At 43.5% G+C, this 12,500-nt stretch overlaps 1 protein-coding gene across 2 annotated transcripts in view; it reads left to right on the forward strand.

Moving 5' to 3' along the window:
• LOC126986584 (laminin subunit gamma-1-like) overlaps positions 1-12,500 on the forward strand; it is a 73,818-nt gene that overhangs the window by 12,354 nt on the left and 48,964 nt on the right. The window lies entirely within an intron of this gene.

A 12,500-nucleotide genomic window follows, 5' to 3' on the forward strand; every position in this document is an offset into this window, starting at 1 on the left:
TGGGTTGAAGTTGTTTGCTTGCATTAGTCGGTCCCTTGAAACGATTACCTCCTGAACTGACTCACTTGATGGATGGGTAAAGGGTGAGTGGGTGAGATGGGTGAGTCGGAAAGGACGGGATCAATGAATGGATAAATGAGTAATTGATTGATGGGATTAGTATGTGTAAGTGTGGAGGTATTGACGATGAAGTGAATGGGTGAAGGGAAGGAAGGAAATGAAGAAAGAAAAGAGAGAAGAGAGAATGAATGGATGAATGAAGGAAAGGAGGAAAGGAAAAAGATAGGAAAGGAAGAAAGAAAATAGGGAAGAGTGAATGAATAGATGAATAAAGGAAAGGAAGAAAGGATGAGAGAAAGACGAGGGTGAATGAATACGTGAATAAATGAAGGAAATGAAGAATGAATAAATTAACGAATGAGTGAAGGAAAGAAGAAAAGGAAGAGAGAGAAAACCGAATAAATGGGTGAATAAAGGAAAGGAGGAAAGGAAGAGAGAAAGACGAGGATGAATAAATGAAGGAAATGAAGAATGAATAAATGAATGAATGAACGAAGGAAAGGAAGAGAACGTGAGTAAACAAACGGATGAATGAAGGAAAGGAGGAAGGAGAGATTGATCAAATGGATTTATAAATGTTTGGTTGATTCACTAAATGGAAGAAGGAAATAAAGAGAGAGGAAAGGAATGAATGAGAATAGAAATAACTGAATGAATAATGTCAGTAAAATGAATAATGTCAGTAAAATGAATAATGTCAGAAAACCAGAATTGTTATTATTAAAAACCGATCACGCACTCAAAGGCCGCTGTTCACTTGTTTTCATATAACGTTTGCGAGCCAGTAAGGACATAAAAAAAAGAACAGATAAATAAACAAGTAAATAAACAGATAAACAAACAGATAAAGGAAACAACAAATTAAGACTAAAAACAGATAAATAAATCGAAAAGGAAGAAAATGAACAAAGGAAAAAAATAAACAGAAAAAGAAGAGTAGATAATAAACAAGTAAATAAACAAATAAAGATAAATAGATCAAGGAAACAAGAAATAAAGACTAAAAATATATAAATAAAGCAAAAAGGAAAAATAATTGAATAAAGGAAAAACTAAACACAAAAAATAAATAAACAAATAAAAATATAGATAAAGAAAACAACAAATAAAGACGAAATACATAAATAAATAAATAAAAAAAAAAGAATAAAACAAAACAAAACAAGTGGTAATCTTCCTTTTAAGTGATGGAACTCCACGCCAGACTCTTGCAGATGTTTGTTTTTGCGGAACCATATGTCGGGCATCCACTGTCTCGCTCTCTTTATCGCTCCGTCTCCACCGCATTCCAAACATACCTTGCTCCTCTTATTACAAGCCAAACAACTGAGCCCATCGCATAATCTCGCACCCTAACCAAACTTCCGTACTAATTCCTCTTCCTTTTATATATAACATCATTGTCGGAATTATATCATCATCGTATTGCTGTCTTAATCATTTACATTTTAACCGTATCCAGCGGGCTATTTTTGTGTTATTATTATTTTTTTGCCCTTGAGCTGCCATATTTACCGTCAAAAAATATCCTTCAGTACATATCAACCTTCACCCATTATGTATGACACGGAGATGGGCACCGAAGCCACGCGCAGCTTTACTTTTTCTCATATTCACCATTATGTAGGTAGCTGCGGGGATCATGTTTCTTAATGGTCCCTCTCTTCCTCCATACCGTAGTTTTCCTTCTTTAGTTACAATCTCATAATTCTCTATTACTCTTATCATGGGATCTCTTACCTTCGCCCAGTTCTAATACCCTATAGCTACCTTCCTCTTCCTCTGTACCGTACCTTTCCTCCTCTTGTTACAACCCCGTGCCTCCGCTTTCCTCCCGCGGCCAGCCTGTGCTCGCCCCGGTGCGGTGTTCGGCCTTGCTGCTGTTCATTCATGAGGAGGAGGATCGGAACCCAAGCCTTCCGTCACCCCCGCGCCGGTGTACCTTGTCAGTCAGGCGGATGTGTGTGCCTGTGTGTGTGTGTGTGTGTGTGTGTGTGTGTGTGTGTGTGTGTGTGTGTGTGTGTGTGTGTGTGACCTACGTACCCAGATACTCGTGTTGTTCCCTGGCACTGCCCTGTTGTTGTTGTTGTTGTTGTTGTTACTACTACTACTACTACTACTACTACTACTACTACTACTACTATTACTACTACTACCACCATCCGGGACTATTCCATGTCACAAATCAGTGCTGAGATTGTCACCACCATGTGTGTGTGTGTGTGTGTGTGTGTGTGTGTGTGTGTGTGTGTGTGTGTGTGTGTGAGTATGGCTGTTGTCCGTGGTGTATGCTTCCTACTCACCCCCCGCTAACACACTTTCCGTGATGCCCTGCCCCTCCCCCCCCCCACCACCCACCACCCACCGCCCACTGCCCTGAAACAGTTTTCCGCCCCGTCCTGTGGGGTGTCGGGTATCGTCTGCCGCTGCCACCCTCGCCTCCCTCATATCTTCTCCAAGACATCGTTTAGTGTCTTTCCCTAACACACAACAGCCAGATTGACTCTTAAAGCAGAGGAAAAAGCGTTGCCGAAAGCCGTAATATAAATGCACTACAACTATACAGATCATTGCAATGAAAAAAACTTAACCTCAGAATGCTTTAAAAGGTTGGGCTTAGTTTTCTACTTAAGAGTTTTTGAAAGGTCTACTACTACTTCTATAGAATGGATATCAAGATGTTAGAATCTGTACAGAGGAGGATGACAAAGATGATTCAGGGGGTGAGAAACTTGCCTTATGAAGACAGGCTGAAGCAGTTAAATCTACACTCTCTAGAAAGGCGAAGGTTGCGAGGAGACTTGATCGAAGTTTATAAATGGATGAAGGGATTTAATAAAGGGGATGTCAATAAGATTTTGATAGTAAAAGAGCCAGGTAGGACGCGTGGCAATGGTTTTAAGTTAGACAAATTCAGATTTAACAAAAACATAGGCAAGAATTGGTTCACCAATAGAGTGGTGGACGAATGGAACAGGCTTGGGAGCCATGTTGTGGGTGCCAATACCACAGATACATTCAAGAAGAGGTTAGATAAAGCCATGGATGGTGAGGTAAGGTGGGGTTGAGTGTACAGGAGCTGCCTTGTATAGGCCAACCAGCCTCTTGCAGACTCCTTACGTTCTTATGTTCTTATGTAAGACCTAGTTAAAGAAAATCCCTATTCATACGCCGGCACGCTCGTTCGCACTCCTGCAGGCACACGAACGATGGATGGAAGTGCTCGCCTCGCTCCTCCTGCTCCGCTGAAACAAACGTAAATCTCTGCAGCTTGATTCCCTTAAAACACTCAAAAGCTCATTGACGATAAATATAACCAAACATCACATAAAAGGCACCAGTATCAGGTGTTAATATAGAAAACCAGTCATGATACAGAAGCAGCTTAGAGACATTAAGTGAGGCTATTTTTTTATAGTATTGTGACTGCGTGTTCAGAGAGAGAGAGAGAGAGAGAGAGAGAGAGAGAGAGAGAGAGAGAGAGAGAGAGAGAGAGAGAGAGAGAGAGAGAGAGAGAGAGAGAGAGAGAGAGAGAGAGAGAGTAAAAAGACAAAATATAGCTGACGAGATGATGAATTAGATAAATCAAGTCTCATTCATGTTATTTTTGTTGTATTAAAGTGCGTAGAGAGAGAGAGAGAGAGAGAGAGAGAGAGAGAGAGAGAGAGAGAGATCCTTCCTGTCCTCGCCTGCGTTGTTTATTCTTTTCCTTCTCTGAATTGCCTGTCACGTATATTTATGGTGATGACGATGATGAAGATGATGATATAAAGAATAGTGATGATAATGATGGTGATGATATGATGATGATGACAGTAATATGTTGCTGACCTATAGTGTTACTGATATGAACCTTGTGACAATGAAAAAAAAAAAATAGTCACTGATGGAATGCTTTAAAGGTTACATCATCATCAACAACAACAACAACAACAATAAACAATAACAACAATAACATCAATGACAATAACAATGACATCAAAATCAACACACTATGCCACTCCTCCTCCTCCTCCTCTTCCTACTTAGTCTACTACTACTACTACTCTCTCTTTTTCCCTTTCACTTTTTAGGGTTAAACAATCTGCAAAAAAAAAAAAAAACATGGATCGTAGGATTTAGGAGGATTACATTTCTAAACTCTCTCTCTCTCTCTCTCTCTCTCTCTCTCTCTCTCTTGACGGTGGTGTGTGGGGTATAAAGGGTGACCTCAGCATCGGGAGAAAAGTCTTGGGTCAGCTAGGGTGACTCAGAGGAGGAGGAGGAGGAGGAGGAGGAGGAGGAGGGAAGAATTGTTGTGAGAGGAAGAGAAAGAGGAGGAAGAAAAGGTTGATGGAGGAAAGATGGATGACTTTATGAAGGGAGAGAGAGAGAGAGAGAGAGAGAGAGAGAGAGAGAGAGAGAGAGAGAGAGAGAGAGAGAGAGAGAGAGAGAGAGAGAGAGAGAGAGAGAGAGAGAGAGAGAGAGAGAGAGAGAGAGAGAGAGAGAGAGAGAGAGAGAGAGAGATTGTAGGGGAGGAGGAGGAGGAGGAGGAGGATTGGTAGATATGTGAGGAGAAGGAGGAGGAGGGAGAAAACACGAGACGAAAATAGGGATAAGGAGAGACCCAAGAAGAAATGTGATAATAAAAGAAGAAAGTTAAAAAGAGGAGGAAAGAAATGAGGAATGAACAGACGAGAAAGTTAGAATACCCATAATAGAACATAAAGAAAGAGAGTAAACAGAGTAAGGGAGAGAACAAGAAATTAAGGGGAAATAGAGAAACGAACTTGCATGTGAATTAAAGAAAGTTGGAAAGTTTCGTTTAGTTGGCGCAACATCTGTGGTCATATGCCGGAGAGAGGGTCAGAAGGGGAAGGAATTATAGGATGCGAAATAAAGAAAAATATGGGAATGAGTGAGGGGGATAAGCGTTAATGAGTGAAGATAGGCAGTTTAAAGAGAGGGGAGGATAGGTATATAAGGGGAGTGAGGGAGGAATGAGAAGTAAGAGAAAGATGGAGAAGAATAAGGAAGGGCTGAGTGATGAATGAGGGGAAGAAGATAGAGTGTAGGAGAACTGGATAAAGAAGGGGAGAAGACAGGGAATGAGGAGGAGAAGAGAGGGGAGAAGGATAAGGAAGATAGGGAGAGTTTGATAATGAGAGGAGAGAAGATAGGAAGTAAGAGAGAGAGAGAGAGAGAGAGAGAGAGAGAGAGAGAGAGAGAGAGAGAGAGAGAGAGAGAGAGAGAGAGAGAGAGAGAGAGAGAGAGAGAGAGAGCTTGATGACAAATAATGGAAAAAGGAGAGCTTGATAATAAGAGAGAGGAGGAAGATAGGAAGAAAGGGAGAGCTTGATAATGAGAGGAGAGAAGATAGGAAGTAAGAGAGAGATGGATGATAAATAATGGAAAAAAAAAAGAATAGAAAGAAAGGAAAAGCTTGATAATAAGAAAAAGGAGAAAGGGAAGAAGGGAGTGTTAGAAAGTGAAGGGAGGAAGAATAGGAAATAAGAGAGATGGATAACGAAGGGAGAAGAAGAAAGGTAAAGACAGAGCTTGATAATAAAGGAAGAAGAATAGGGAGAATAGGGAAGAATAGGAAATGAGGAAAAGATGGAAAATAAGGAGAAGAATGAGGAGTGAGGGAGGACTGGAAAGGGGGAAGGGAGAATAGGAAGAGAAGGAGAGGATAGGGAGGGATGGAGAAGGAATGGGAGAGAGGGAGAGGAGAAGAAAGGGAGAGAGGGAGAACTGGAAAAGGGGGAAGGGAGAATAGGAAGAGAAGGAGAGGATAGGGAGGGATGGAGAAGGAATGGGAGAGAGGGAGAGGAGAAGAAAGGGAGAGAGGGAGAACTGGAAAAGGGGGAAGGGAGAATAGGAAGAGATGGAGAGGATAGGGAGGGATGGAGAAGGAATGGGAGAGGGGGAGAGGAGAAGAAAGGGAGAGAGAGCTGAAGGGGAGAATAAATGTGGGAGAGGGGAGAGGAGGGAGAGGAATTTCACTTTTTCCTCCATGTCTTGAATTTCTGAGGGTCGACAAGGAGGGAGGGAGGGAAGAAGAGGGAGACGAAGGGAAGGAGGGAGGGAGGGAGGGAAGGAAGGAGAGTCTAGGATGTTTGTGACCGCGGAGGAAAGGAGAGAGAGGAAGGGAGGAGGAAAGAGGGAGAAAGGGAGGGAGGGAGGAAGGGAGGGAAAATGAACGAGGGGAAAACCAGGAGAGAGAGAGAGAGAGAGAGAGAGAGAGAGAGAGAGAGAGAGAGAGAGAGAGAGAGAGAGAGAGGTGAAACAACAACATCAACAACAACAACAACAACAACAACAGCAACAACATCAACGAACTTCTCAACAAACTCAAACACCTCATTACAAACACAATTATACTCATTCAAGGGTGACGGAGTAAAACAAACACACAAACAAACAAACAAACAAAAATGATGATGAGAACCGTGTGTGTGTGTGTGTGTGTGTGTGTGTGTGTGTATGTGTGTATGTGTGTGTGTGTGTGTGTGTGTGTGTGTGTGTGTGTGTGTGTGTGTGTGTGTGTGTGTGTGTGTGTGATATGCTTTGTTTATAGAGAGAGAGAGAGAGAGAGAGAGAGAGAGAGAGAGAGAGAGAGAGAGAGAGAGAGAGAGAGAGAGAGAGAGAGAGAGAGAGAGAGAGAGAGAGAGAGAGAAAGCGCCCGCCACCACGTGTGTTTGTTTGTCGTAAATGAGAGAGAGAGAGAGAGAGAGAGAGAGAGAGAGAGAGAGAGAGAGAGAGAGAGAGAGAGAGAGAGAGAGAGAGAGAGAGAGAGAGAGAGAGAGAGAGAGAGAGAGAGATAGAGAGAGAGAGAGAGGAGGAGGAGAGAGAGAGAGAGAGAGAGAGAGAGAGAGAGAGAGAGAGAGAGAGGAGGAGGAGAGAGAGGAGGAGAGAGAGAGAGAGAGAGAGAGAAGAGAGAGAGAGAGAGAGAGAGAGAGAGAGAGAGAGAGAGAGAGAGAGAGAGAGAGAGAGAAGGAGGAAAAGGAAAAGGAGGGGAAGAAGTTGAGGAAATGAAGGAAAGAAAGTAGAGGTATAGGAAGGTAAAGGAAAAGTAAGGAAAGTGAAAGAATGGAAGAAAGGAAAGGACAAAATAAAAAGGCCTTAGAGAGAGGAGAAAAGGAAGAAGGTGGAATAAGGGGAAAGGAAAGAAAGTTAATTGGAGAGACAGAGAAAAATGGAAGATGGAGAAAGGGAGAGAGGAAAAGACGGAGGGCATAACAGATAATGATAAAAGAAAGCAAAGTAAAAAAAAAAAGAAGAAAAACTATACTCAGTTCACACTAACATCGGAAATTAGCCCCGCCCACAATAGCCCTGAAACAACCAATAAGATGTAACCTTTCCCAGCATCCACCAATCACGTGCAGCCTGCGTAGGAGAAGGGGCGTGGCTTACTTGTGGATCGACCAATGATATACACTTATGGGGAAGAGGGAGGAGCTTGCTGTCGGCGTTAACGTGAACAGAGTATTAGTAATGAGAGGAGAAAGGGAAGACTAGGATGCAAATTTTTAAAAGGAAAGGGATGAAGGGGAAGAGAGGAAAGGAGAGAAAGGAGAAGGAGTAAAATAGAGAAGGAAGCAAAGAAGAAGGGAAGAAGAGAAGAAAAAGAGGGATGGAGGGAAGGAAAAGATGGAGGGGAAAAGAAGGAGTGGGGAAAGGATGAGGAAAGAGATTTAGAAAGTGAAGTTACATATAGATGGATGAGAGAGGAAGGTAAGAAATGAAGGTAAGAAGGAAGGAAGGCGCATAATTTTGAAGAAGAAAAGAAAGCTAAATTTAATAAGAGGAAAGTCTGGAAGAAATGGAAGGGAAGGAGAGGAAAGGAAGGGACATTATATTGAAGAAGAAAATAAAACGAAGAAAAATAGGAGAATGGGATGGGGGAAATGGAAAGGAAAACCAAGGACCGAGGAAAGGAGGGGAAAGGGAATTACATGGGAGAAGAGGAAAGGGAAAGGAGGGCATAGGACTGAGGGAGGGAGAGGAGAGGGCTATATGGGAGAAGAAGAGGGGAGGAGGGAAGACGGCTAAAGGGCAAGGAAAGGAGGGAGGCTGGAGGGTGAGAGGGAAGGTGAAATGGGATACTGTTGAGAGAGAGAGAGTGTAGGCCCAAGCTGTGTGGGGGTTATTTGCGAGTGTCACACCGCCACACTACTACTACTACTACTACTACTACTACTACTACTACTACTACTACTACTACTACTACTACTACTGCACTCCTCCTCCTCCTCCTCCTTTTATGCTTTTTAACTATATTATAAGCAGTCCACAGTAATACTTTTCTGTAACAATACTTCACTTCCTTACAGTACTTTCCAAATTAAGTTTCTAGCCAAAAAAATGGTATTGCAGAGTCATGTTGGCCTAATGTTTAAACTATCTTGAAGGGGTGTCTAGCTTATTGGGACTTTTCGCTTTGTTATAATTGTAAACACTCTACGGGAACCCAACGCCAGATTTCACGAACACCCTTTTCTTGCGCTTAATACTCGACCACTCCCTCCCATCAAGTAGTTATTGTTTTCAGCCTTCTTGTACTTCCCTTACTCCCTTTTGTCCCTCGTCCCGCCCACTCCTGTGTCTGGTATTCAGCTGTGTTCCTACAAGCTGAAATAAAACAAACTTAATTATCTTACATGAAAACAACGAGTAAGGAAGAAAATCAAATAAAAAGAAGACGAAGTAAAGAGCAAAAACAAAACAAAAAGACAAATTAGAAAGAAGAGAAAGGCGAAGCTGAACGAAAACGAAAAAAACGATGAGAAGAGAAAACCACGTCATTGTTCTCGTGACGTCATTGCTGTGTGTTGCCTCGCCGCATCTGTCAGAAGTCCCCGGCACAAGAGCGTCTGTCACGGCTCCTCCTACCCCCACCTGACCTTTCTCCTGTTTCTCGAGGGAGGCTGCACTAAAGACCCCGCGCCCGCCTCCTCCCACGCCTTGCTGCCCCATTGTACACGCCCTAGGCTCTTCCACAATGTTCATACGGAGGGTTGTGTTAATGTTTTGAAAGGAATTACATATATACTGCCCAAACTGAAACGACCGATCCTGTCTAGTCAAGCACAGTGGCCCTGCATTGGAACATACCTAAAGCCGGCGATATAATGGAGAGGGAAAGCGTGGTTCTGTTAGAGGGGCTAATCACACTGACGTGATTTCTTGATGTATGGATAAAAACACACACTGGCAGACGATAGTTATAATTTTAACCAAACAGTTTTACTTCTACTCTTCCTTTACACCACTGAAGATGGTGGCAGCGTCCTCCGAAACTCTTTGGTTAAAAACATAACTCTATCGTCTGCCAGTGTGTTTTTATTTATGTGGTTATGTTAATACTCAGGATCATATTCCTAAACATACTGATAAGGCTTTCGTAGGAGTTTTGAGCATTTCCAGGGGTAGTTTTATGACCCTGGTGGTAGTTTGACTCTTTTTCTTTACCATGAACCTTAAAAACGCTCATTATAACTCGACTGATCTCCTATTCGGGCTTTGGAAATAACTGATGTGAGGGCGGAGGACTCTAACTTAGGGTCGTATTTTAAAACATTTCGTCTCCCAAGAACATCTATTTGACAAGGCTTTCGTAGGAGTTGTGGGCATTTCCAGGGGTAGTTTTATGACCATGGCGGTAGTCTGACCCTTCCTCTGTACCACGAACCTAAATAAACACTCAGTAGAATCCGATTGACCCCCTCTTTGACTTATAGAAGTATTTGATGTGGGATGTGAATGTGTCTTAAAATACCAACCTTAAAACCGACCTCGGAATATGAAGGTTTGCGGGACGTCGTTGCACACACTGGCGGCGTTGCGATATAACGAAACAGCGCAAGAAGAAACAAGGAGAAGACAGACGCATAAGAGAGGTGACAAGACAAGCCTTCTCCGTGACCCTGTTAATGGAGGTGCATGTGTGTGTGGGTGGGCGTGCATACAGGCGCCCACACACGACAGACACACGCCAGGCACGGAAGGGGCGGCGGGTTGTTATCATCATTACTCTTGTTCTTGTTCTTGTTCCTGTTCTTGTTTTTATTCTTATTCTTGTTTATTTTCTTTCTCTTGGTAAGGAATGTGTTGGGGGGAGGGAGCGGAGGTGATAGAGTTTTACATGTAATATGGATATAAATTATGATTATTAGCTAAGCCTGCCATAGACTGCCCCATTTAAAAAGAAGAGTAAGAAAAAATGGCTAAAGACAAGAATTCAATTTAGTTAGTTTATCGCGAAGTTAATAACAAAACTATCATGAGGAATACCGAGTGTCCTTCGCATTCACTAAAAGTCGATGCTTCTATGTGCGGACGCCACACACCTGCTGACCTGACAGCGGAGGAGGTGTGGTGGGGGGGGCGGGGGGTCACTTCTCGTTACTGTGCCCGCCGCGTCTTGCCAGGCGTGACGGGAGCCCCACTCTGTGTGTCCGTGCGTGGAGGAAACATGTATCGTGACAGCCAGACGTCTTGTGGGTCGCGGAAACGATGGCACTGCGAGGGAAGTGTCTGCCGGCCGCTGCTTTGCCTTCCGCCGCCAACAAGAGGCACTTCAAGCGGGACCTCCAGTATTGAAAAACCTGTACCAGATGAGACACGCCCCCAGCAAACAACAAGACCGAGGGCAATTCCGATACGAGCGAGGCCAGAGAGTAGATAGACCGAGGACGCCGCATGGGAAAGGACAGCAAATCGAGGACAATTGGGGACAAAAAAAGAAGATAGGAAGGCAAATATATATGCCGAGGACGACGAAGTACACAGCCTTCAGTACTTTTGATAGGAGTGGACGTGGGGACGAACGGTGAACCACAGAGACACCGGCAAATTCTTAAACAATTCATATCTCAAGCGCACACTTTTGGCAAGGCTTTCGTAGGCGTTGTGGGCATATCCAGGGGTAGTTTTATGACCCTGGTGGTAGTTTGACAAGGCTTCTGCACCGTGAACTCTTAAAAACCACTCATGAGAACGCATTTTAACTTTTTTTTAAGGCTTGTAGAAATAATTGATGTGAGAGTCGGGTATTGCCTAAGAAAACAGACACAGAGATCGCGAGGAAGGAAGAGATCAGTTGAAAGAGACGCCGCTGACCCTACATGGATATCACTTGCTATATATTTTTTTTAGCAAAGTTAATGAAAAAAGTAATGATGAAACTGAGCGAGTGAGTGAGTGATGAAGGGATGGACTAACTGATTGGCTGACTGACTGACTGCATGGCTGAAGGAGAAACTGACTGATGTATTTGAAGGTTGAGTGATTAACTGAATGGCTGACTGACTGACCGACTGACTGACTGAATGAATGAATGGATGACCAACTGAATGAATGAATGAATGAATGTGAAAGTTAACGGAGTCGTATAGAAGAGGAAATAACGAAGGAGGAAGAAGAAGGTTACGAGTGATGTGAAGGGGGGAGGAAGCGAAAATGAAATAGAAAAATAAATAAAGATAACAGAGAAATATGAGAAGAAGGAAGAACGAACAGAGAAGGAGAGGAAATGAGAGTGAAAGGAAGAGAAGAGGAAGTGAGGGTCAGGAAGGAGGGCGGGAGGAAAGAAAGTAAAAGTGCAAGGAGGAAAAGGAAGCGAGGGAGGAAGGAAGTGAGGATGAAAGAGGGCTAAGAAAGGATGCGGGAGAAGAGAGAGAGAGAGAGAGAGAGAGAGAGAGAGAGAGAGAGAGAGAGAGAGAGAGAGAGAGAGAGAGAGAGAGAGAGAGAGAGAGAGAGAGAGAGAGAGAGAGAGAGAGCGCCAGGTGGACACAATCAATTAGCATGCGTAGTCTTACCTGGCTGTGATTCGGTGGCCAGGTGACGTTGAACCAGCCTTGGGACGCGGCCGGTGACTGACTCTTGTGTGACCTCAACGGACCAACCACTGACTGACTGACTGATTGACTGACTGATTGAGTGACTGACTGACTGACTGATTGACTGACTTACCACCAACACCAACAAAACACACTCATTCATAACCCCCTCTATAGATTCTCACCTCTAACCCCCTCGCCTCAAAACAGAACCTAATCTACTTCCTCTTACTCCCAGATAGAATAGCGTTCGAACATGGAGACGTTTTAACCACCAACACCAACAAAACACACTCATTCATAACCCCCTCTATAGATTCTCACCTCTAACCCCCTCGCCTCAAAACAGAAACTAATCTACTTCCTCTTACTCGCATATAGAATAACGCCCTGACATGAATCCATTTTAACCACCAACACCACCACCAAAACACACTAATTCACAACCCCCTCTGTAGACTTTCACCACCTCTTGGATCCCCCCGCGACGCATCCACCAACCAATCCACTTCATCTTGCTTGCAGAAATGCGTGCTGGAGTTTGTGAATTCTGCCATCACTATAAAACAGCATAAGCTAAAACCGTCCACTCCCTTCATAAACTTTCATCTTTTT

Source organism: Eriocheir sinensis, chromosome 62 (genome assembly GCF_024679095.1).
Source record: "Eriocheir sinensis breed Jianghai 21 chromosome 62, ASM2467909v1, whole genome shotgun sequence".
Classification (NCBI taxonomy): domain Eukaryota; kingdom Metazoa; phylum Arthropoda; class Malacostraca; order Decapoda; family Varunidae; genus Eriocheir; species Eriocheir sinensis.